At 42.8% G+C, this 27,433-nt stretch overlaps 1 protein-coding gene across 2 annotated transcripts in view; it reads left to right on the forward strand.

Annotated features, from left to right (window-relative positions):
* naaladl2 (N-acetylated alpha-linked acidic dipeptidase like 2) overlaps positions 1-27,433 on the forward strand; it is a 482,128-nt gene that overhangs the window by 56,632 nt on the left and 398,063 nt on the right. For both annotated transcript variants that reach the window (XM_080429707.1, XM_080429708.1), the window contains exon 2: positions 14,695-14,745. The gene's annotated coding sequence lies outside the window, so the exon portion shown is untranslated. The remainder of the gene's footprint in view (positions 1-14,694; positions 14,746-27,433) is intronic.

The raw sequence follows: 27,433 nt of genomic DNA on the forward strand, positions 1-27,433 counted from the left end.
ATGTGCTGCAGTGAGCTTCTCAATACTTGTGGCTCTCTTCATTAAGCTCCTATGTACAGCCAATGTCGTTTGGTAGAGACTCTGGAGCACCACATACTTACTAATAGGTTCAGTGTATCAGGTATGTTCTGCTGAACGTGTGTGTGTGTGTGTGTGTGTGTGTGGGGGGGTGACAATGGAATAAACGTCAGCAAAGCTTTTGTGTGTTCATGTATTTATGCATCTGTCCAATATAGTGTAGGTGCAGGGATTTGTGTTGCATTATGTAAGTGCGTGCGTGCGTGCGTGGTATCAAGGGGGAGTACTGTACTGTACTGCCTCTGCAATGAAAAGACCTCTTCTCCTCTCTTCTGACTCTGATAAACAACACAGTGTACTATTGCTTGGAAATACAACTTATACTCTTGTTTAGAGTGACACAAGCTGGGCTTTCACATAAAACAATGGTCAGTTAGACTTTAATGGTGAGTGTGTGATCGTGGTAATTTAAAATACCATTTTTTTATGTATTCTTTTTTTTTTGTGTTTTAGTTTTAGTGGCTTCTATTCTAACTTGTTAATTGAGGTGGCTTTCTAGAGAAGGCTACAACACATCTGACATCTCTTTTATTGTCTCCGCCAGGCCGAAAGGCATGGCGAGAGAGTATGTTTTACCCCCTGTCCGTCCGTCCGTCCGTGTGTGTGTCCTTCCGTCCGTCATTCTGTAATTTTGTGGACAGCTAATCTCTGGCACCGTTGGCTTGATCGCAGCAAAACTGTGCACACACACTCCCTGGATGCCAGAGCAGAACCTCTGCTCCAAATATTTCACATGGGCCTTTTATAGCGCCACCAGGAGGCCAATTTGTGCAAAACACATTTTTGAACTGTACTCCTACAGATTTTGGCTAAAAATCCCCCAAATCGGTACACAGTATCTCTATAGTCATTAAAAGAAACTGCTCATTTCAGATTTTTCATATTCCATCCTGATTGGCAAAAATTGTCTTTCAAAGTTTGCGGGATTACTCCGTTTCGAACAAAATGCCTCAAATCATGAACACAGCATGCAGTTTCCTTGAAATTTTGCACACACATTCCCATTAGGCCGAGGAAGAAATGCCATTTGAAAATGTTCAAATCAGCCTCATGGTGGCGCTGTAACAGGCTGATTCGTTTTTTTACCTATAACTGCACCGATCAGTGTAAAACTTTGTATGCACACTCTCTAGAGGCCAAGGAAAAACCTTTGCCCTGCATTTTTCACATTTGCCTTTTATAGCGCCACCAGGAGGCAGACTTATGTAAAACACATTTTTTGATATTAAGCCTTCAGATTTGATCAAAATTTCACGCAAATCGGTACACATGATCTCTATAGTCATGTGATCAAGACGGATCTGTTAGATTTTTCATATTCCATCCTGATTGGCTAACATTGACATGTAATGTTTGCAGGAGTGGCCCGTTTTGAACAAAATGCCGCAAATCATGAATGCAGCGTCCGATTGCGGTGAAACTTTGAATGCACATTTGCACTACGTTGAGGAACAAATGCCACCCTTTTAACATTGGCCTGTTATAGCGCCACCAGCAGGTCAAATTTTGCAAAACAAATTTTTAGAACAAAATTTCTCAAATCATGCATGCAGTGTCCGATGGCTGTGCACGGCCTAGGAATAAATGGCACCCTTTTCACATTGGCCTATTATAGCGCCACCAGGAGGCCACAATAACCTACCTGACCTGGCGGAGACTTGTGCTCCGAGAAGCACTTTTTCTAGTTACTGACTGAAGTGCATGTGGGCTTGGAGTGATGGACGTAGTCTAATCACAGCGCTCATTCAAGTATGCCATTAACCCATTCAATCCGGGAACAATTCTCTGTCATTTTTTGATTTATTTGGCTATTCAGAAATAGCAGATATACAAGCTCATTGCAGGGCACCAAGTGCTGTGCTATGCACTTGTAGATCTGCTATTGTTTTTAAAATCATAAAAATATGTATTCTTTGAATACATGTTTTTAAAGTGAATTTTTTTAACTCAAATCTTTGCTTCTGGGGATTCTACAAATGTCTTCTAAATCCTAACAGTTAATTTTTTTTTTAAACTTATGTTGCTGTAGATATCAGTGGTTCTCAAACCTTTTTCATGTCAAGGACCCCCAAAATGATATCTATTTGGCCGCGGACACCCATCTGAAAATATTTTGTTCCAGGGACCCCCCCAGAAGCAAAAGATTTGAGTTAAAAATGTTTGCTTTAAAAAAATATATATATATATGTTACAGGGAGATTGAAGAACCAGGGCGATTGAAGAAAGCGCGCTCGTTTTTACCACCCAACCAGCAATTCTGTAGAAAAAGCACTAGAGGGAGCCACGAGCCAGGCTTTCCAACTAAAGTGCACACACATATATGGCCGCAACCACACACACGCGCGCATGCACACGCGCACATGCTCATGCGTTCAATTTAGAAACAACACTAGAGGGAGCCACGAGCCAGGCGTCCCAACTAAAGTGCACACACACACACACACACACACACACAGTCCACACACACGCACGTGCAAGCCAGGATTTTTTCTTCAATTTGGTTTATTGAAAGCATGACTGTTAAGATACTTTTATTGTGTTCTGGCTTTTGCTTTAGTTTCTCCCTGACACACACGCGCACACGCGCACACACACACACACACACAGTGATTTAGAAAAGAACTATTATGTCCCTATCGGTTCACAACTCGGACGGCGCTGATTCGACTCATCAGAGCATCGGCCGGTCAGTGCGGGCATGCGCGCCTCCTCGGCCTCAAGCTCTGCTGATTGTCCGTCATGGACAATAACTATTATCACGTGCGTGTGAACGCGTGTTCAGCGTTCCCCTAGCGTAACTTCCTGGTTGCTACGTGGGGGGGAACAACAACAGACAGGTCCGCGTCGCATCAAAGCCCCGCCTCGCCCCGAAGCCCCGTGCCTAAAAACGAGCGCTCTGTCTTCAATCGCCCTGGTTCTTCGATCTCCCTGTGACATATATATATTCAATGATTTGCACACATTTTCACGATTTTTCAAAAATAGCAGATCTACAAGATCTGCTATTTTTGAATAGCCAAAGACATCTTAAAGGTAGGGTAAGTGATTTTCTTTGGTTAAAATAAGTGTTAAATAGCTCTATATTCTGATAGTACTCATTGCTATAGAGTGTTTGTTCAGTAAAAGGAGTCTCCTTGTCTCTCCAGCTCTTTATTAAACAGAAAATGCATTTTCGTTTCAGTTTCAGTTTCATTTCCAATTTTATCCAATCAGGATAGAGAACTCAATCAGGATATAGATTAAACAAGTGAAATTGGAAGTGATGACACTAAAAAATGAGCAGGCAAAATTGGAACTGGAACACTATGAAAATGAAGCTTAAAAATGGATACTTTCTCCTGATTGGCTGAGATTTTGACACCTACCGGGAAATATATTTTCTGTTTATTAAAGAGCTGGAGAGACGGGGAGACTCCTGTTATTACTGAACAAACACTCTATAGCAATGATTACTATCAGAATATACAAAATTCTAGTATTAAGTATTAACAAAATACTTTTTGTTTTAACCAAAAAATATCACTTACCCTACCTTTTAAAATGACACATAGATGCGTTCCCTTCCTGGTCTTAATGGGTTAACCATGAATGTTTGCTTTATCCACAATCAAAATACTACTTGTACTAGTAGTCTTTTTATGAAAGTCAATGGGCAAAAGTGATACGTGAACTATAGGGCTGTGTCCTTGCAGCGTTTGCCCTTATGTCTGAACTATAAGATTTCTTGGCACTTTTCCAATATGGTGTGACCTGCATTCATATTCTGCACTTTGCCTTGTTGAGGTGGTGCACATAACACATAAGGCATTACCTTGACTCACCAAGCCATTACATTTGATGGGTAGAGCTGTTCAGGCAGATAATTTCTTTCCTTTTGAAAAATCATCGTGAGCATACAAAATGTCAGTCCCATTAGTACATGATCTACAGTATATACTTTCAATGTTGAACAGCTGCATTAAAAACCCAAACGGGTAACTTTAAAACACTCAGATATTCATGCAGAGACCTAGGCTTTATTCCCGACAGTGGTGCCCCCGCCTATAGGTTGGCCATCTAGTGATGACCAGCACAGCCTACACCTTTTCCAGGCCAACAGCAGGGTGGTTGACGGGGGACTTGCTAAGAGTGTTGATTTTGTCGGCTAAAAAACTATGACGAAAAATGTCTGTCGACTACCTTTTTTCACTTACGAAAGCTAGATAAAAACAAAATAAAAACTAAGCTATGATGACTAAAACTATGACTAAATATACTGACAATTTCGTCAACAAATAAAAACTAGACTAAAATGTTTGGGAGGGACTAGTGGAGGAGAGATCCAGTAGAACTAAGACAAGTCATCATGGGTGCACGGGTACACGGGTGTCACAAACCAAAAATAGCTGATCTACAAGCTCACAATGCGTCGCAGTGCGACGCATTGTGAGCTTGTAGATCTTCTATGTTCTCCATGCAGCTAAGTGAAAATAAGCCGGTTCGATGGCATCACAGCAAAAGACTAAATCAACTGTAGATTTAGACTAAAATATTATGATATTTAGTCAACTAAAACTTGACTAAAACTAAAACTTTCAGATGACTAAAATATGACTATAACTAAACATCATTTTATTCTAAAGACGATGACTAAAACTAAATCAAAATGAGCTGTCAAAATCAACACTGCATTATAGCATTCAAAGATATATTTTGTAAACCTGATCAGTAAGAGTTGATTAGACTGCCATGAATTGAGAAAGCAAACGTATACGGTCAGATAATTCAGAGTATTAGAAAAAGCTAATATGCAATAAAGAAATGGTAAAATGTACGCAGCTTGAAGTTACACCATGACAGCTACACTGCTGTGGCTCATGTCCACATGTGGCTGAATGTCCGTTTGCTAGCATGGAGGTAATGTTGTTAGTGCTGTAATGTGATTGGACACGCAGTCGGATTCTCATGTGACATGAAACTCTATTAGTTAGCCTGTGTGTGTGTGTGTGTGTGTGTGTGTGTGTGTGTGTGTGTGTGTGTGTGTGTGTGTGTGTGTGTGTGTGTGTGTGTGTGTGTGTGTGTGTGTGTGTGTGTGTGTGTGTGTGTGTGTGTGTGTGTTGTTTGGGTTGTGCAAATCTCTCTCTTGTGTTATGTTTAGGTTGTGTGAGTCTCGCTCTCTCACTATGTGTGTGTGTGAATGGGGTCAGAAGACTATTGAGTTTTAAAGGGATCAGGAGGTGTGTAACATGGAGTGGATCACATATTCTCCCTCCCTATAAGCCTGTCAGTGATAGCCTCTGACCTCCTCAGCTTATCGTCCCATCACAGAGGCTTCACCGGAGAGGGAAACATGCTGTAAAAGCCTGTTTTGTAAACTGTACTGGTGTGTATGGAGATGATCAACATACAGCAAGTCAAACACCACTCACTCCTCAGGTCAGCACAAATGTGTCCTTTCTGTTGTGCCCTAATGATGTTGTTGTTTTTATGACTATGTTGTGCATGCTCTTTGCCTAGACTTTTGTACATTTTGTGAGTTACACATTATTGGTAAATTGTGTTGTCAAAGGTCACTGTAGTCTCTACTTCATTCACTTTAAACAATGGTGTCCCTGTTTTGAGCATATCATTGTCACAATTGTCAACAAGGTTCTTTTTTATAGTTTTTGCATAGATATTGCACTTGTCATATCGCGACATGTTGTACGCTTGTAGAGCTGCTATTAGGGCTTTTTGTTGTAAGATTAATTACATGGGGCTTAAAGGGTTTAGAAGTCAATAGAAAAGGACATTCTGTGGTAAATGATGGTGGACTGTGTTGAGGATGAGGATTGTCAGAATAAATGTACTGTGCTGGGTGGCACAGGGTGAAGTCAAGGCTTTTGGCCATGTAGTTGTATTGTGTTTACATTACGTATTGAGTGACATTAGTCCTGCTTAGCCATATGGATCAGAGCTCACCGATACGTCTGAGGAAATGTAAATTCAGTGAATGTCTAGAACCGCGGTAATGGCCACTGCTTTGGACATCAATCATGACACCGTCCCGCTATGAAGGACTACCTTAAAGGAGTAGTTCACCCAAGAAATGACTTATTTTCTATCAATTACACATCCCATGAAGCCTTGTTTTTTTTAGCTTTTGTCACATTCCTAAGCCAATAATTTGATGACCGGCGGTCTCTCTGGTAGGAGACTCAAATGCAGGTCATTTGAGTCTCCTACCTCCTCCTTGATGACGCCTCTGCCGGTTATTGGATTAGGAATGCGACAAAAACAAACAAAAAAAACTATGAATTCAAGGCTTCATTTGGTGTGTAATTGATAGAACATAAGTGATTTTTCGGGTGAACTATCCCTTTTGTTTTTCACTTCTTGGCTCTGCAAGAGGGAAGCCGTGTGTGTGCCTGATCTTGAAAACTGCCGGAACGATCAGTGCCAAACTGTACGCACAGAGTGGCCAGTGATCCAGTTCCTATTTCCATTTCAGCATAGTTTCCAACCAGGTTTTTGGCCTCTTAAGTCATGACTTTTAGACAATCTCTGACTGAGTAAAGTTGGTTTTGGATCGACGCTCGCTTCGCTAGACATCACACATTTGCACCACAGTCAAACATAATATGTAGATGAGGTGTACTACTGTAAACCCCCACTACTTAGAGACGGAGAAAGGACACAGGATGGAGGGAGAAAGCTGCTGTGTGAGCCCATGGTAGAAAGAAAGAAAATTAGAGAGACTTTCATTTGATGTAACTGTAGTATCTCAAGGAGTGTGTCGGGCGCTGACTTGGCATTTTCCCCCCGCCGGCCTGGGTTATCTGTGTGCCGTGTAATGAATGGAGTCCGTCGGAGAGTTTGGTTGAGATGAATGGAGACAAGGTCTGAATTCAGCACACCAGCCTTATCATCAGTGGAGTATGAAGGCAGGCTATTAAACAATGCCCACAGCATATGGCATACAGGCAGGGGCCCTTCAATGATTCCACATTAAGGTTTTGCTCTTATTTAGTAAAGGGTCACTCCGGCTCACTTTTTCACATCTTGGTTTTCGGGCTGCTGTTGTCACTGCAGAGGTACACACACACACGATCAACATTCTGTTATTTATCACCAACAACATGCTGTAGTGAATCACATGAACTCTCTAGCATCTCTATTTCTGAGCATATACTGTATGTCCTTCTCTGAAACTAATAACAGGCAAACAGGCAACTCTGATTAAATATCTGAGCGGGATTGAGAGAAATAAATATCCATCCAGGCATTATTTCAATAGCAAGTAATTCAAATAATATGTTTTCTTTTAAGCTTTTTAATTGTTAATGACATCAATGCATGGTTTAAATTCTGCAAAAAAAAAAAGATTTGCTGGAGGATGGGGGGAATCTGTGATTCTGCTTATAATATCCCCTTTTGGTCATTAATTTTCACCAGTGGGGATGTGTTTTATCACTGCTTCTGGTCAGACTGAATTAAATACATGCATTATGTAGACCCCCCCCCCCCCCTCCATCGTAAACAATAAAATAAGAAACACTTGCAGGAGCATATTAGCCTGGTTCCAGACAAATCTGCCATTGCAAAAAAAAAAAGCCCTTGGCAGATTAGGTCTGGCCCCTCTCAAGATTTTATTTCTCTCCCTCCAAAGTTGTGAGGGACCAAGATGAGCCCAGTATGTAAATATGGGGCAGGTTTATCACCTGAGGCATTTTTTTATTTTGCCCCTCGGAAATGCAGGTTCCACACAGACATTCCAGACTAATATATATAGACAGAGATGCTGGCAGTTACCGCTGTCAAATAATGTTGCTTGTTTATTACAGATAATTGGGTAGTACTTAGTACAGACACAACATATACTGTAGATAGGCTCAACAAGATAGTAGTACATATACATGAAGTCAAGTTGATCTCGTTTATCTAGATCTCTAAAACGTGGGGTCCAGGGACCACAGGTGTCCTTGAGGGGGGGGGGGGGGGGGTTCCAGGGGGTCCCCAGCAAAATGTGTTTCTGCTGGGGACCCAAATGGACCAATAAATTATGAACAGCAAACAATCAGTGAAACATGTTTTTGATGCTGCTTGGGCATGGTGACCTGCTATGCAGCACAACATTGATGAAGTGTCCCGGCACTGATGCGATTCATTTTAATGGCATTGCTGTAGAAAATAGTATGTTTACTGAAATGGAGAGTAACACCTCCTGAACTGAGAATGTTAACAAACTGGAAGTGATTGATAGTCAAAGTATACGATACGAAGAATGCTTTGTCTTTTATGAGCCATTAGGACGTGTGTGTGTGTGTGTGTGTGTGTGTGTGTGTGTGGGTGTGGGCGTGCGTGTGCACAGAAGACAGGTTCAGGTGAGAGACAGAAGATGGAACAGAAATGTGAAAATGTTGACCGTTGCAGGTCATTCACTCAGTATAGATACAAGACATTCACAAGAAGACATTTTGTGCAACATTTTGCTGCTTGTAGTGAGTGGCAAATAAACAGAAACAGGGTCACACCCATCCACAAACCCTTTTAAAGGCAGGTGCTGAACCCAAAAGGAATCAAGAGCAAAGGGGAAACTTAGGTCCTGTGTAACACTATAGCTCCCCTGAAGTAACTGTGATTGCGGCATCCACAAAAAAGAGGTGCATTTGAAGTCAGACAACAGCTCTTCTTCAAACTGAGCTGACAAATAATAAACCCCACTTGATTCACACAGCCCAAAAGGTGGAGTGTTCGTTTAACGCTGAAGCCTTTTAGTGTGCTGGTGGTAAACGGGCACACTTGACCTACAAATACCCCAGTGGAGTGTTCTTGTTTTGGTTTTTTTTCGCTAGCGTTTTCAGGTGCTATAGCAAAATTTCCCATCAGTGCCAAGATTCCCAAGTACTGTCAGTTCTTAAAAGGAAAGAAACAGTGAGTTCTTGCAGTGGGTTTTCCCTCTTCATTAGTACCACCTTTCCAGACCTTCGGCGCCAGATGTGCCGACTAACACTGCACCGTGTGTCAAACATCCAAACCCATCAATTGCGCCGCCGATAAACTTTTAACGTAGCCCTCAACATAGAGGCCACTGAGGGTGAAAGAATGGACCCTTGCGGGTCCAAATGAACACTCGGAATTTGACTGTGCGTACCTGCGTATGCAGGGTACACGGCTCTAAAAAAGAGCAGCCATATGGAGCACATAATGGTGCATCATCAAACTGACACGGAAGGGTGATTTAGACCAAGGCGGATGAGGATGGATCCATCCATACATCGAAAGTCATCTGTCTTCCAGGTTCTTCACAGAGCTGTGTGTGTGTGTGTGTGTGTGTGTGTGTGTGTGTGTGTGTGTGTGTGTGTGTGTGTGTGTGTGTGTGTGTGTGTGTGTGTGTGTGTGTGTGTGTGTGTGTGTGTGTGTGTGTGTGTGTGTGTGTGTGTGTGTGTGTGTGTGTGTGTGTGTGTGTGTGTGTGTGTGTGTGTGTGTGTGCGCGTGCGTGCGCCCGTGCGTGCGTGCGCGCGCCCCCCAGGCGCAGGCTACAGCATGTTGGCCACTGGAGTGGCTCTCAATTACTGGTTTTAATTCCCCTTCCACTGTTGGTCTGTCTCCATTAGCCGTGACATTTCTTCCAGAGGTGTGAATCATCACCACTTGTCTATCTGTCACCATCAGCCCCTGTCTGTCTGCTGCAGCTGCTGATGCAGGCTTACTGAGACACAGAGCCAAAACTTCACGCATTTACATAGGAGTGGCGGTGACTGGCGAGGATGAGCTAGTTTAGTTTAATTAAATGTAATTTCAAGGACCCCCAGTTCAACATTCATAGGCCATCATCCCCCACACCAGGCACTGGAGCACCGATCTACACTGTAAAATCTTCACTGTTCATTTATAAGTCTGTATACAGAAGTCTGAGAGTATACAGGGTCCATTTATGCCCATTTGTACACTCTCAGTTACAAACCCGTAACATTCCATTCGTGCACCCGTGCATGGCGTCAGATGAAAATCAGCTATTTGCAAAAGTCAAGTTTTTCAGGAATTATTTTTTAAATGATAAATTGGACTAAGTGTAGGTCTTGTCAGTATACAAATCCAAGCTAGCAGAGAGCCTACAGACCCACGGTGCATATGAGGTGAAAAGGGTAGATAAATAAGTTATGTGGTGTTTTTATAACTATATATATATACGGCATCACCACCGAGGTTCTCAAGAAACTACAGTACGTACAAAAAGTCTGCCGCCCGCCTGCTCACCAGAACCCGATCCAAGGGACCACATCGCACCAGTCCTCCGTGACCTCCCCTGGCTCCCAGTCAAGCACAGAAATGACTTCAAAATACTAATCACTACCTACAAAGCCCTCAACAGTAATATTGTTGTACAGCGACATTCGACAAAACCCCGCCCTGCCGCCCTGCGATTGGCTGAATACAAAAACGAGAAAACAAGGACTCCGCCCCCAGAGGGGACGGTGGGGGAATTTACAGTCTAATACAGAACAAAACCTTATTATTGCATCTGGTCTCGTGGCGTGCCTCACTAGGCGTTAGACTGCCGACCCTGAGGCTCGAGATCGAGTCCCGCTGGGGGCACTCTTTTTCCGACAACCGCAGACAACTTTTTTTTGGCTAATAAAGTATAGTTTTGGACCATGACGGAGGCGCGCCGACTCAGCAGACCTTGAGGCCGAGGAGTCGCGCCCGAGCGCCTCCAGGCGCGAGTGCCAGCGACGACCGGCCGATGGTCTGCTAGTCGACTAAGCGCCGTCCGAGTTATGTACCGATAGGCACAGAATAGTAAATGATGTTGTGGGGACTGCGTTTGCCCCAACTGTCACTCAAAGTGACCACTGGCCAATCACAGCGCAACTTTTCCGGGTCTGGGGCGGGTCTTGGCAGAATGTCGGTGCATATCACTATCACGCGGGCACCATAGGGCTAGCATGCTAAAATAAGATGCTAATATGGCGGATGCTAACGCTATTAGCATTTTAGCATCTTAGCTTAGCATGCTAGCCCTATGGTGCCCTACTATACTACTCTCAACAACCAGGCCCCCCCCGCTACCTCTCTGAACTCATCCAATGTGACGTCCCCTCCCGCTCCATCATGTCGGGGTGATGCCAACCTCCTGGACACCTGTCAGTGGGGAATGTTGAACTGGAGGTGTAGGACAGACATGCTATACGTTGTCCCGTCGGGGGGCTCCTGATGAGCCAGTATGGGTTCAACCCAAGCCCCCAGAACCCCAGAGGTTGCATTGAAGCGCATTTGGACATGCTGGCCATTCATAGGTACTGCAGCTTAAAACGGCCTGTGCCACTGTCACGAACGAGCGAAAACGATTTCGACCAATGGGCTCGACTCGCGAGCTTGCGCTTGGGGTTGCGCATGGAGGTGACGCAAAACACGTAACCTCCGTGACCCAAAATGTGTCACAGTGGCCCCAAATAGGCCCCGCCCGTCACATTTCCCAACCCGGAAGAAGGGGTGATTTAGGAGTATGCGCTGGGTGAGCAACTCAATGCGAGTGGATTGGTGGGGATTTCCGGTGCCCTCTCTATTATTTTTTAACTCTATGGTTCAACAGCATTGGCAACACAGTAATGTGTGGGAAGGACGTAATGGCTAAACCTGGAAGGAGAAAAAAAAGGTGTAAATAATTGGCTACTATAATTTGTAAAAGATTGATTAAAGATTCTCTAATTAGGGCTAAACAAAAAATATTGCCTGATGTCCTGGGGCAAGTAGAAAACTGTTAAAAGACAGTAACTTGGACAATCACTTGCACTTGTGTGTGCATACGTGTGAGATTCTAAGGGTAAGTTGGAGGAAATTACATTAGAGTATGGAAATTAGAGTGGTTTTATTCCACAAATGTTTTTTGCCTATGGAGGTGAGTCAATATATTGATCAATTTCCTCACTTTTGGCTGTATAAAACATTTCTGTTAAGGCCATCCATTTCATGAAGAGGGATTTGCGCATGTAGGCCTATTAACTGTGTCTCCCTCACCCCACCCCTGGCTGGCCCGGACGGATGGGAAATGACCAGTTTAAGTGTGCTTCCCTCCAACACAGCTATACTTTGCTTAAAACAGTATTACCTCAACCCACAGCAGGCCATGTACACTGCTACAGCACCTGTGCCTAAAGCAGCCTACTACCTGCATTTCAAGCTGATGGAAAAATAAGATTAGGATGAAATGTACAAGGGTCTTTGTGTCTCTATGTTCCTAACTTCAGTAGAATACGATCACCCTGTAGCAGCACTGTTCTGTTCTGTTAATAGAATGAATGCTTTTACGGTCTATGATTGATCATCAACCAGAGATGTCCACGAGTCTCTGAGCTCGAGTCCGAGTCAAGTCTCAAGTCTTTGAGGCACGAGTCGAGTCAAGTCTCAAGTCTTTGAGGGTTGAGTCGAGTCGAGTCCGAGTCAAGTCTTTGAGGCACGAGTCGAGTCAAGTCTCAAGTCTTTGAGGGTTGAGTCGAGTCGAGTCCGAGTCAAGTCTTTGAGGGTCGAGTCCGAGTCAAGTCTCGAGTCTTTTTAAAGTCTTTTTTTGTTTGTTTTTTTTTAATTGGGGAGGGGGGATTCTATTCTTAATTTATTTAATTATGTATTTATATGATGTAGCCTAAGGCTGAAATACAGTTATGCACACACACACACACACACACACACACACACACACACACACACACACACACACACACACAAACACGAAGGCATAGATGTAAAAGTATAGACAGGTCATAATAAATCACATTAGATTCACAGATTAGAGATTTTATGTATTTTCCCCACAATTTATTTTCATTCAAATGAAATGTGATTGAACTTGCACTAATAATGACTTTAGTTGATTTTTCACTCTTTAAAATATAGTATTTCTTAATTATTAATAATTACAGCTTGTAGATTGGCTATTTTCACGATTTTAAATTGTTTTTAAATAATAATAAAAAAGGAACATACAAGATTTCCACCCGACAGCGATAATATATAGCCAATATGGTTCTGTATCAGTATATGAGTCAGTTTTTGCAGATTTCATTCTAATTGGCTACTATGCCTGCATATGAATTTCATGGGCCTGGGTAGGTCACCCTGGCTTGGCGGAGATATGCCCTGTTGCGCACAGGTTAGGCGAGCAGAGCAGTGGCGTCTTATCTTCTCAGCAGTGGCGTGATATCTCTGTGTCTCCTCAGCTGTCATAGACATGTCACTTGCTTGTAGTCAGTGGTTCTCAACCTGTGGGTCGGGACTAGCTGTAGTATACAACCCTCGTAGACGTATTTATGATTCAGAATCATAAATACGTCTACGAGGGTTGTATACTACAGCTAGGTCGGGACCACAACGGAGCTCACAATGCCTCGCAAGCTTGTAGATCTGCTATTTTCACAATATTTATCTGTGGAATCGAGTCAAACTAAATGTGGATCCCCAGTTCAAATATGATTCTTTTGGGGGTCACGGCCTGAAAAGGTTTGAGAACCACAGCTTTTATGCAGTGAACATTACATTACATGAGCGTAGCGTTTACCGTGGTGAAGTGTTGAATATTCACCCAGCTGGGTTTAACGAAATGAAAATCCGATGTTTCCTAAACGTGCTGTCACAGATGATCCGACCATCTTATAAAAAATGTAAGCATACGCCAAGATAACTGAGGTTATATAGCTGATTCTGAGCTAAACATATTTGTTTAATTTCGAAGTTTTTATATTTAAACTTTATGATGAAAGGCCGCGGCGGCCACACACATAGCAGCTGTTGCGCTCGCCTCTCCATGTTTTAGTTAATGAGCAGCACGAAACAGCTTGACTGAAGCCGGCTCCGCGCAGCGCGCACTGGAGCGGAGGTTTCTTTGCGGGGGGGGACAGGGGAGTGGAAGTTTCTTGGGCATTTCATTCATTTATTTGTCAAAAAAAAAACATAAAATAAAGATTGTCCACGAGTCTTTGAGGCTCGAGTCGAGTCAAGTCTCAAGTCTTTGAGGCTCGAGTCGAGTCAAGTCTCAAGTCTTTGAGGGGCGAGTCAGAGTCGAGTCGAGAGTCTCGTTTTTGGCAACTCGAGTGCGACTCGAGTCCGAGTCCCTAACTCGAGTCCCCATCTCTGTCATCAACGCATATAACTTGCTGTCTTGCTTAAATATTGCAAATTGTCATCGATTCAATTTTGTCCGTTTATTGTACCTGGAATGATGAGGAATAGCATATTATCCGTGGCCTCTACCCAATTATCTCTCAGGGTGTGAGGAATAGGCTAAACCGGCACCGTCTGGCTGTTGTTGCTTCTCCACTCTACAAAAGGTTCATCTATCTTTAACGTGTTGTTTTTTTTGGGTCGTATTTTATTTTTATTTTGAGAAAAGCATTACATCATAAGCGTGATGCATCGTAAGGCATTTGTGAGCTTCTAGATCTGCCTTTTTTAATGTAATTTGGCTGGGGACCCCCTTGAACCCCCTCAATGACCCCTGGGACTCACCATGCAGACCCTACTTTGAGAACCAGTGGTCTTGACCACACTGCAGAGTGCATATATAACAAAGTGTTATTGTGATCAGAGAATGAAATGCCGGATGGAGACATGTCCAATAAAGTAGTAGAATTTATGTTGTTGTTATTTTTTATATGATTTCAGATTAATGCAAGCCAAGCCTTCTGCAGTCCTGCTCAACACTCAACTAGAAGGGTGAGTGTTTTTTTTTTTTTGTCTCCGCCAGGCCGAAAGGCATGTTTTGCACCCTGTCCGTCCGTGTGTATGTCCTTCTGTCTGTGAGCAGCTGATCTCCGGCACCGTTGGCCCGGTCACTGCGAAACTGTGCACACAGACTCCCTGGAGGCCAATTCAGAACCTCTGACCCGAATTTTTCAGATTGGCCTGTTAGAGCGCCACCAGGAGGCCGATTTGTGCAAAACACATTTGTTGATACTACTCCTACAGATTTTGTCCAAACATCACACAAATCGGTACACAGTATCTTTATAGTCATGTGATCAACACGGATCTGTCCGATTTCCCATATTCCATCCTGATTGGCTAAGATTGGCTTCCAAAGTTTGCAGGATTTGTTAGTTTTGAACACAATGCCTCAAATCATGAACGCAGCATGCGATTCCAGTGCCACCCTTTTCACATTGGCCTGTTATAGCACCACCAGCAGGTCTAATTTAGCAAAACACATTTTTGGAACAAAATGCCTCAAATCATGAATGCAGCGTCCGATTGCCGTGAAAGGCCTAAGAAGAAAGGCCACCCTTTTCACATTGGCCTATTTTAGCGCCACCAGGAGGCCACAATAACCTACCTGACCTGGCGGAGACCTGTGCTCCGAGGAGCACTTTTACTAGTTTTATTTATTTCGGTATTGTGCACAAAGACACAACCACAAATCACCTGGCACATGGTATATACAGTACATATAAACAATAAACATCCACGGGTAATGTCACACAACTAAAACAACAAATTAAACTGTATATTTTCTATAACTTTTCCCCAAAATGGATAGACTAATTCAAGCTCTAGAAGCTCACAGGCATTTTTGAGCTTCTAGATCTGCTTTTTTTAAAAATATCGTCATTTGGCTGGGGACCCCCTGGAACCCATACAGTACATATAAACAATAAACAGCCACAGGTGTTAACAATAGTAAATAATAAAGGAGACAAAATAATGGAAACGCGTATGGGAACACTTTTTTGCTTATAAGCAGGACACAGCAATGATGATGGGGTATGGCTGTGACTATGGCGTTCTGTTGTGTGACATTACCCGTGGCAGCCCTGGGTTCCAGGGGGTAAAAATGTCCCTGTTTCTGTTTTGCATTTCCAACATACATTTTCGGGCAGTAGGCCCATCTTATTGAGTTTAGAGGGGGTAAAATAAAATCTGTGAATTCACTTATATTGAGTACATTTCCATCTGGCTTCCCTTATATGTTTCCCAGTATTTACTATGATTCTAGAAGGGTGAGTGTTAAGACTTCCCGCCATAGGCTTCTTAAAGGGATATTTCACCCCCAAAATGGCTTGTTTTCTATCAATTACACACCCCATAGAGCCTTGAATTCATTTTATTTATTTTTTGTCGCATTCCTAAGCCAATAAATTAATGACCGGCGGAGTTAGTCTCCAATGAGTCTCCTACCAGATTATTGGCTTAGGAATGCGACAAAAACAAAAAGAAACTCCATGAATTCAAGGCTTCATGGAGTGTGTAAATGATAGAAAATAATTCATTTTTTGGGTGAAGTATCCCTTTAAGCTGCTCATGAGATCATTGACAGACAAATGCGAGACCTTTTCTGCATTTTTTGTGGGTTATCCATCCAACATGTACAGTACTGTACACCCCCTTCACACACACTCTCTCTCTCTCTCTCTCTCTCTCTCTCTCTCTTTCTCTTTCTCTTTCTCTTTCTCTCTCTCTCTCTCTCTTATAAAGCCAGGCACAAGTAGTGGCTGCCATGTTTTCACTTCCGTCTGTAAAGAAAAAAAGATGAAAAGGTTCATCCCTGTCTCTGTCCTCTCACTCCCTTCTCATCTCTTCTCTGACGTTCCTCTTGAAATGGCCTTGAAGTGATTTTTGCAGCAGACTGGCCAAATCCGCCCTATTAGGAGTCATCCATTGCATGTTTGGGTCCTTTTTCTGTCATTGCAATTTTCCGCACAAACACGGAAAGCGAGGGAGAAAGGATTATACTCCCTTCCCCTGTCAACTTGGGGTCTGTGAGTGTGCATCTGTCTACGGCAGGGGTTTCCAACCCTTTTCATATCAAGGTCCATTATTTATTCGGCATTTGAGCCACGAACCACCGTTTGATGAGATTCAGCCTCTCAGACCCAAAACTTATTTTGTTATATTTTGTTACCGTTGGATACGATTTTGTCCACAATTCCATGCTGTATTGATGTTGGCACCAATAGGAGAGATGACAGGCAAACGTTGATCAAATTAACTATTCTTTAATTAAGTAATGCCGATGTTTAACATTAATTTAACTCTTGAGAGCGTAGAATGAAACCACATGGACCCGTAACCACTGGTTTAGAGAGTGCTGTATCCTAGTTTCTTTTAGGCACTACATTGTCCTCTCTAAGTTTGTGTGACTATTTTCCTTGTTTATTGACTAGAGTTCATGCTTACTCTGCTTGTTCTGGTATTGCACTCGTAAGTTGCTCTGGATAAGAGAATGTCCACTAAATGCCTGCATTTTAAATGCTTTTCTTCAGATTAGGGCCACTCTATGTTGAAGATATACTGCATGTATTACGAATACTTTTCACCCTCAAAAGGATCATGTCAGCAGCAGTGGCGTAACGCAGAATCGCGGGGCCTCCCCGCGGGAGTTTCACGTACATGCACGCGCGTGCACAACCTGCGCGCGTTTCGGGTCTAATTCGGGTCTAATTCGGTTCTATTTGACCAATATAAATCAACTTTTTTCTTTTTTTTTTATGTAAAAATATTTGTATCAGCGCAGGCGGGGCCCCCCCTGCTGGTGGCCCCCCCGCACCGCATCACTTGCTACCCCTCCGTTACGCCACTGGTCTGCAGTCTCGTCGCACTAATCTGAATACAGAGCTAACCAGGTGATGGTCATTATGATAATAGTATGGTTGATACCAAGGTGCTTTGTAATATATATATACGATAAGTACACAACCAAATAGATTAAATTATTGCAAAGCCACAGTGGATTCTATTAAGCTCGGCCAAAATTATCAACTATTTGTTTGGATGTTGTTGGGCCTTTTAAAATAAAGGTAATGACTGAAATGATTAATGGTCGCAATTTATAGTCGGGAGTCTCGAGCAGAATGACTTGCTGCTCTGCAGGGTACAAGATCGAGGGAAAAGGACAACAAAAAAATAAAAAATAAATAAATGGGTCCAAATTGGAAATTTCCAACAAGTGGAGTGGACTGAGCGTCCAAAAGCTCAAAGCAATTAGTGGAACCAGAGGACGCCGTGCACAGAGGCCCTTCTTGAGCTCTGATTACATTTTCTGATTGTCAGAGCAATTGCTATAAGAGGGAAGAAACCTATAGCAACCCTGCAGCGAATAATGGGTTATTGGTAAATCCATTCTCTTTGGAGATGGAGATGTTTCCAGACAAAAGCTCTTAACCCATTCAATCCGGGAACATCATTTTAGATTGAATTTTTAGCTATAACCATTATTTTATACTTTGGGCTATTCAAAAATAGCAGATCCACAAGCTCATACGAGCTTGTAGATCTGCACTTTTGTTTAGAAAAATCGTGAACATTTGTGCAAATCTTTGAATATATATATATTTTTAAAGTGAACATTTTCAACTCAAATCTTTGCTTCTGGGGATTCTACAAATGTCTTTTTTTTTAAAGTATTGCTGCTGTAATATCAGTGGTTCTCAAACTTTTTTTCATGTCAAGGACCACCCAAAATGATATGTATTTGTCCGTGGACCCCCCCATCTCTAAATATTTTCTGACAGGGACCCCCATGCAGAAGCAAAGATTTGAGTTAAAAATGTAGATTAATATTTATATTCAAAGATAAAAAATATAAAAATTGATTTGAACAAAATTGCAGATATACAAGCTCATGCCGCGCTATGAGCTTGTATATCTGCTATTTTTGAATAGCCAAAGAAAAAATAGACAGATGCGTTCCCGGTTTTAATGGATTAAGGTATGTTCAATGCACATGGCTGCAAACACTACTGCCTCATGTGTACAAGTGTCAGGTTTTTTTTACTCCCTGGGTATCTTGTGGGAGGCCAGTGCTATAGAGGCTGATGTATGTTTGCCATAGCGTGTGTGTCCCTAGACGGCTGCATATATAGCACTGGGGTTTGGACAGCTAAATGGCATATGGAGGAGGGCTGTCCATTATGTGTGTGTGTGTGTCTATCTACATTCCAGACAATCACGGTTGTTCTAGCAGGGCATCCCCCTGTGTCTTCCACCTGGATGCGTCTGTGAGCTAACACAGATAACAGAGGCTGATGAAATTTTCACGACCCAGCACATGTAGGAAATGGACAGTATACGGTTTGAGTGACCGGAGGGAGAGAGAGAGTGTAGGAGAGAGAGAGAAGTGCAAAGAAGAGTAAAAAGACTTGTTCACTCGCCGTATTTCACTAAAGAGACAGTTCCAGAGAGCATGCTGGGACTGAGACGCTATGAGCCTGAATGCCAGAAAAGCGTCGGATCTTCTCGTTGATTCCGTTTGATACCACTGTGTCTCTCTCACTCTCAGTGGTGGAAGAAGTACTCAGATATTTCACTTACTCTATAAGTAAAAGTAGCAATACCGATGCGACGCGTTGTGAGCTTGTAGATCAGCTATTTTCGAAATGGCCTACAGTATGTGTGAAATAGGTCTGAAGTGGTTAATGTATGTGTTATAATGTAATGCAAAGTAACTAGCAACTAACGTTTTCAATTAATTGTAGTGGAGTAAAAGTACAACATTTGGAACCGAGATGTAGTGGAGTAGAAGTAAAGGTATTGGAAATTGGAAATACTCAAGTAAAGTAAAAAAAAATACTTAAGTACACTATCTGAGTAAATGTACTTAGTTACTTTCCACCACTCCCACTGCTCACTCTCCTGGCAATGATTGAATTCTGTCCTCTTGTATCAATGTTATCTTTTAGGCCTTTTCTTTGCTTCATTTTGAGCCCGGCTAGATGGCAATGTTGGTTGTTTGGTTGGTTGGACGGACGGACGGACGGCCGGTGTGTCTGCTGGTCTGTCCATCCATCAGTCCGTCTAACACTTTGGTCCCACACACAAGATATGTCAAGGGGCTTGATTGCCATGGAATTTGCTGTGCACCTTCACTCTCCTCAGACAATGGATGGACCCCACTGATTTTGGTGCACCGCACTCTCAATCTCATAATCTAATCCACTAGATAGATTTACAGCATAAAAAGCCCTACTGATTTTGATGATCCTACAGCCTTTCCTCCAGCACCACACCCTTTTGCCTTATTCACACCATAATATCAGCAGTGTCATAGCCTGCCCTAGCCCGTCTGATATCTGGTCTAGAGGGGCGGATTCAAAATCTCTGGAGATAACATCCGTGCACTCCCATTGGTTCCCCGATCTGTGCGCCCGCCCCGCGTGGCCAATGCTGTTTCGCTAGTTTGAGGACGGTAAAATGTACCATGGTGCCGTGACTAATTCAGGCATTTTGCCGTCCTAGAAACATCATTTGCCGCACCTCCAGGTCTTAAGTTAAGACAATGTACAGATATGTTGACGAGTCTTTCTGTTTTTTTTCATACTTTTCCCCCATCACCCACACGCTGACATTTCTATTCGGTTGGGTTTGCGGACGGGAGATTGACCTTTTCCACAGGCTGCCATTGGTGATGGAACGGCCTGAGCTGTCATGGTCTCCTATTAACCCTCAGGCCCCAGCTTCACAGGGGCATGGGTGTGTTATACAGTACAGGGGGGGGGGGGGGGGGCATTCAGAGGCCTTGCACACACAGGCCCCTTCCTCTGCTTCTGGCTAAACAAGCAAAACTGGTTAATCCATTGAGACCCGCGAACGCATCTATGTGTCATTTTAAGATTTCTTTGGGCTATTTTTGGGAAACAAAGTGTGAAAATGTGTGCACAGCTTTTATATATATAGGCCTATGTATTTATGTGTATATATATATATATATATATATATATATATATATATATATATATATATATATATATATATATATATCCTGGATTGAATGGATTAAATAAGAGAGAGCCGTGAATATTAGAAACTTGAAGATACACAGAGGGAGAGAAGAAAAAATAGGCTAGAGAATGGAGAGTGAGATCTGAGAGAGAGAGAGAGTGAGCAGTTAGGCAGGAGAGTGAAAGCATCTTGTCTGCTATGTTAATATGCTCAGCGATGCGTTTATGAAATGAAGCGATGGAGGTATAAGTCAGTGACATTTTCATTAATTCGTTGTCAGGTGGATTCTCTCCCCACCGCTGCGCTTGACATATAAGGCTGTTTTCTACACATTGTAGATGAATTGCTCTGGGTACACGAGGAGAGTCTTGACTAGATGAATAAAAGCCTTGACTATATACCTGAATGGAAGAGTGTATTAAGTGCTACAGGATTTGGCGTAGATGTGCGGGTTTTTTTCAGTGCTTTGTGCAGAGCCTCGCATTGACATGCAATCGCATTGTTGCACAAAAAGAGAATTGGCTGCATATTTTAGAGGTTAATTATCATGCAAATGCTCTGAAAGTGACCTGGTGGGCAACTCACATTTTATGTATAGAAATTTCTAATTAATTTTTTTATGAATTGATACAAGGAATGCAACCATGATTCCGACATGTTTTAGTAACCCAGATGCCACAAACAGTAGCTTATATAATATTTGTCAACACGTATTGAATGTAAAAGGAACTTGACTAGCTAAAAATGGTAAATTGTGCATTTATATAGCGCTTTTATCCAAAGCTCTTTACATAGATTGTGCATTACATTCACCCATTCACACACACATTCACACACCGATGGCGGAGGAAACCATGCAAGGCACCAACCTGCTCATCGGGAGCAATTAGGGGTTCAGTGTCTTGCTCAAGGACACTTCGACACTAATTCTGGGGGAGCCGGGGATCGAACTGGGAACCTTGCGGTTCCCATCCGCCCCCTCTACCCCCTGAGCCACTGCCGCCCCACATGTGTCCACGTATGAATTTCATATTATGAATACAACAGTCTTTGTGTAAAGCATTGCTGTGACATGGTTTGAAATCAGAATGAAAAGTTAACCTAGTTTTGAAAGGAGTATGTAATTACTAAGTTCCCAGTCCACCATTAACAAATTACCTGCTTGCCTGCCCTATATTTTCGAGGGGGCGGGGGGAGGGGGAAATCACAGGCTTTAATTGTGCGCGTAATTCGGTTCCAGGGCTGTTAAATGTTTTTCTATCTGCCTGTCGGTTTCCTCGCTAATTGGCCAGATTTCACTTCTTCTCATCTGCATGCCCGTACAGTATACCTTCACACAAGATAATTGAATAATCTGTAAATATTACTTTATTAATTTCACCTCAGGTGTTCATGTCACTGTGACATTAGCCCGTTCAATCCGCGAACGCATCTCTGTCCTTTTAGATTTCTTTGGCTATTCAAAAGTAGCAGATATACAAGCTCATAGCGCAACACCAAGTGCCGCACTATGAGCTTGTAGATCTGCTATTAAAAAAAAATCGTGAACATTTTTGCAAATTTGTTATTATATATATGTTACAGTATGATTGGAGAACCAGTACGATTGAAGAAGGCTCGCTCGTTTTTACCACCCACCCAGCAATTCTGTAGAAGCAACACTAGAGGGAGCCACAAGCCAGGCTTGTGCACAAGCATATATTGCCGCGACCACACACACACGTGCGCGCGTGTGTGACCGGTTTCGAGTGCTATCAATGCATTGAATGGGGAAATAGGCGAGTTTATTAGACCTTTCAATGGGCGAAATAGGCTACTACCTACCCGCGATTTATCAGACCATTCATTCAGGAGCTACTGACCTACTTGGAGGCGGAGCAGTCCGCACAACAATATTTACGATTCTGTGCCTATCGGTACATAACTCAAACGGCGCTGAGTAGGCACAGGCGAACGTCACACCGTTCAGGACGGCAACTCGGTCGCCTTAGCTCCCTCTGTGGTCCTTCACGGGGTGACAGTTCGCCTGTGACTGCGCGCCTCCGTCAGGGTCCAAAACCAAAAGCGAAACCTAAACTGAACTATTAAGTCATGTCAGTTGGTAGGTTAGTATGTCTTGATAACACCCAATGAATGGTCTGATAAATCGTGGGTAGGTAAGTAGGTCGCCTATTTCGCCCATTCAAAGGTCTAATAAACTCGCCTATTTCCCCATTCAATGCAGATAGCATTCGAATCAGGTGGACTGTTAAGATACTTTTATTGTGTTCTGCTGGCTTTTGTTTTAGTTTCTCCCTGACACACACACACACACACACACACACACACACACACACACACACACACACACACACACACACACACACACACACACACACACACGGAGGAGGAGAAGGAGAAGGAGGAGGAGCTCCTCCTCCTCGCGAGCCTCGCTAATAAACCCTGTCTCGAAAAGCCCCGCATCGCCCCGAAGCCCCGTGCCTAAAAACGAGCGCTCTGTCTTCAATCGTACTGGTTCTCCAAACGTACTGTGACATATATATTTAAAGCGAACATTTGTAAAATGTGTTGTTCCAGGGACCCCCCAGAAGCAAAGATTTGAGTTACAAATGTTCGCTTTAAAATTCACGCTTTTTCAAAAATAGCAGATCTACAAGCTCATAGCGCGGCACTCGGTGCCGCGCTATGAGCTTGTATATCTGCTATTTTTGAATAGCCAAATAAATCTAAAAATGACATGGATGCGTTGCTGGATTGAACGGATTTCGGCGGGCATATTTCACAGGGAATACGCTGTGAACACATCTCTCATATCTCTCCTCTTCCTCACCTCTCTGAAGCAATCCTTCCAACCTCCATTCTCCTCCATAACACCTCCTTCTAACCCATCCATCTCTAGTTTTTTTTGGTCCCTCATCTGTCCACCTGTCTTTCCATCCCATTCTTTCCATTCCTACACCGCCTCCCGTCTGTCTCTCTCCCCCTCTCTCTCCTTTCATCGATGCCTTCAAATCTGTGTCCCTCTCTCCTTCCCCCTTCTCCCCTACAGTACACCCTCCATTATTCTCCTCCTTTGCTTTCTTTCTCTCTTTCCCGCCTCAGCCTCTGCCTGTATTCTCCCGCTCCCACCCTTCCTGTTCGCTGTCATCCATCCATCCATCCCCAAGGCATTCCTCCCTCTCTTCTGTTCCTCATTCCTTCCTCCTACATTCCATCCCCCCTCCCCCCCTCTCTCTCTCCCTCTATCCCCTGCCACCCATCCTTCCCTCCTTCTCTCTCTGCCTTATACTCATCCCTCTCTCTCCTAGTGGAAGACGTTAGCATTGTCCTGTAATCCCTCCCCAGTAGTGGAAGACATTAGCATTGTCCTGTATCCCTCCCCCTCTCCCTTATGTTCTCTCCTCCTTTACTATATCCTCCCATCCTCCACCCTCTCCAGCTCTCCTCCTCCTCTGTCCCAGCGGGATAGAGCAGAGCGTTGTCCTGTGGCAGGAGGGATGATTCATGATTGACTGGCAAGGGAGAAGAAGACATATTAATCAAGAGGCAGGAGTGCTGCTCCGCCATAATGCAAATAGGGTGTTAATTGAGTGCTGGATGGCTTTGAATAATGGCTCGGGCTTTTCTCCTCAATCAATGCACGTCACAACAATGGGGCTGACAGCATACAGTGAGAGCCACGGCGCATTGGCTGTCATAATGTTGGATAAATCCCACGATGCAAAGGTTGTTTTTCTTTTCTCTTTGCACTCCTCGCAGTGACACAGAGGGATGGTTGTTTATGAGAGAGTGTGGGGAGAGTAGGTGTTAACAGGCATGGGGGGGAAATGATGGGTTTTGACTAGGTTTGATGTTTGTTCTTTGTGTGTTTGCACAGTAAAGATGTTGTAAAAACTGACAGGCCCAACAAACATAAGTTAAATGTGACCCAGCCACGGCGAATAGAAGGTCGTACTGTACCATGGCCGCTCACTTTATATAGGGGAGCGTCAACAACTTTTTGTGTAATCAGATTTTTGGCCAGGAAATAAGGTAAACACGGACTCGGAATCTTCAAATTCTTGTCTATCTCTCCGACTAAAAGTCAGAACTGAAATTGGTGTGTAAATATGCTACTAATGTGTATAAATAATTTCAGGTTATTTCTTCCTGTCCTTCACTATCACAAGGATTACTCGCCACCAGTGGTGGAAGAAGTACCCATATGTTTTACTTAAGTAAAAATAGCAATACCACAATATGAAAATACTCTGTTACAAGTAAAAAGCCTGTGTTCAAAATGTTACTTGAGTAAAAGTATTGGCATCAAAATATACTTAACTCATTGAGTGCCATTAACGTGTTTCACGTGTTTTAGCGCTATGGTGCAACGTGCCATTAACGTGTTTCACGTGTTTTTGGCAAAAAAAAAAATAATAAAAAAAAAAAAAAAAAAAAAAAATTTAAGCCAAGATATCATTATCTGAAGATTTGCAGCTCCATCCACTCCTTGTTTAACTTATAACTGAAAAAGGCTGTATCTCGTTTCCTAAGCACTTTTCTTTTACTTTGAAAAAATATAAAAAATATAAATCGTAATGGCCAGAAATAGATATTAATAATTTGGGCACTCAATGAGTTAAAGCACCAGAAGTAAAATTACTCAAATATTTGAAAATAGCAGATCTACAAGCTCACAACACGTCACATCTGTGAGCTTGCTATTTTCAAATAGCCCATGTATAAAATAGGGCTAAAGTGGTTAATGTATGTTTTATATTATAATAATTTATATCTGCCAAGTAACTAGTAACAAATAATTGTAGTGGAAGAAGCTTCATCATTTCCTCTCCTCCTCCTCTTCATCCTTGTAATAAACTTTCTTCTAGCAACCGCTGTCCTTCAGTCGGCCGTGTAAAGGTATGACAAGGTTTACAGAGTTCTGTTCTGTTCCTGTCAAAATGGAGCTGGAGAGACCTGTTAAAACCATCACAATTAATGGCTAGGAGCGTGCCATATGTCATCAACAAGCATACACAGCCATATACTGTACAGTATGTGTGCCCACTGCCCAGACCTGCAAAAAACTAAGAAAAATACATCCTATAAACCCACATACAGTATATGCAAGGCAGCACATGCATGCATATTCCCATAGATGTGGGTGTGGAACACATTTATGGAGCACACACTACAATTTTGTGCCAGGGACCCATAGTGTTCACAAATGTTCAGAATTTCTCAAGATTGTTATATATACTGTATATAGACACACACATCTGGCATATGCTTATCCCCCCTGTCCCTCATAGGAGACTAATAGACTCATTAGGAATAGAGAACTAGAGTGCGAGGGCTTCGGTAATGCTATCCAGTGCTACGTAGTCTTAATTACACAGCATCAGGCTGCTAAATGAGCTCTGCTGAGGGACCCTGTGGGGAAAACAGATCGGCAAACAGAGCGTCTTGCCCACTGCAGAGATGCGCCCCTGAAGCCATTATGACAGAATTCACAGGATTAAGACCAGCTTTTAATAGTGAACGGAGGCCAAAAGGCTCAGCGAACAGTGTGGTAAGGTTAGATAAGTTGTTGTCAAACATTTTCAGGGCCCTTATTTGAAAATATTTTGTGCCAGGAACTCCCACAAGATTGGTGTTTTCAAAATGTCAATAGGTCTTCTTTTTTTTTTTAAGATAAAAAATAATAATCTACAAGCTCACAACTCATCGCATGGCAAGACATAACACAACACAACGGTAAAGAACATTGAACCTTGAGGTCAGGGTGCCCCCTCAAGTGCACCCTGACCTCACTTTGCGAACCAGTGGGTTAGATATGTTGTTCCATGGATGGAAGTGGCAACCATTGCTAGGCTATACTGATGCCATTTTATCTGGTCATCAGCTAAAGTTTGACAGTAAACGCATACGTGTCATTTTAAGATTTCTTTGGCTATTCAACAATTGTAGATATACAAGCTCATAGGGCGGCATCGACTGCTGCGATATGAGCTTATATATCTTCTATTTTGTGTATGTTTTAATGTCTATGCTTTAAAGCGAACATTTGTAACTCCGATTTGTGCATCTGGGGGTCCCTGGAACAGCATATTTTGAGATGGGGGTCCGCGGCCAAATACATATCATTTTGGGGGTCCTTGACATGGAAAAGTTGGAGCACCACTGATATAGCAACATATACTGTTTTATATACTGAGCATCTCAAACTGTTTTGTTCCAGGGACCCCCCAGAAGCAAAGATTTGAGCAACAGATGTTCACTTTAAAAAATATATATTCAGGGGCCCATGATTCATAGCGTGGCACTCAGTGTCACGCTATGAGCTTGTACATCTGCTATTTTTGAATAGCCAAAGTATGAAATAATGGTTTTAGCTAAAATCTAAAATGACACAGATGCATTCCCGGATTGAATGGGCTAAGGGTTTAAAAACATGGCTTGATGGGAGAACGTGACTCCTGCATGTATTTTCAGGCTATTTGTTATACTTACAATGTAGTGTTATGGTGATAATTGTTAACAGCCGAGTAACCATTTTAAGTTGCGATGTGTTGTGCTTCATGAAGTGTATCTTTAAGGCAAATGCCATGGTGTGTATATGTGCTAAAACGTTGATTACATTGGTTGCATGAATGGTCCCGAATTGTATTCCTATAAGATTCAAATCAAAGTGATAAACCAAACAGGGTTC

Source organism: Gymnoscopelus braueri (genome assembly GCF_963280865.1).
Source record: "Gymnoscopelus braueri genome assembly, chromosome: 6".
NCBI classification, from domain to species: Eukaryota; Metazoa; Chordata; class Actinopteri; order Myctophiformes; family Myctophidae; genus Gymnoscopelus; species Gymnoscopelus braueri.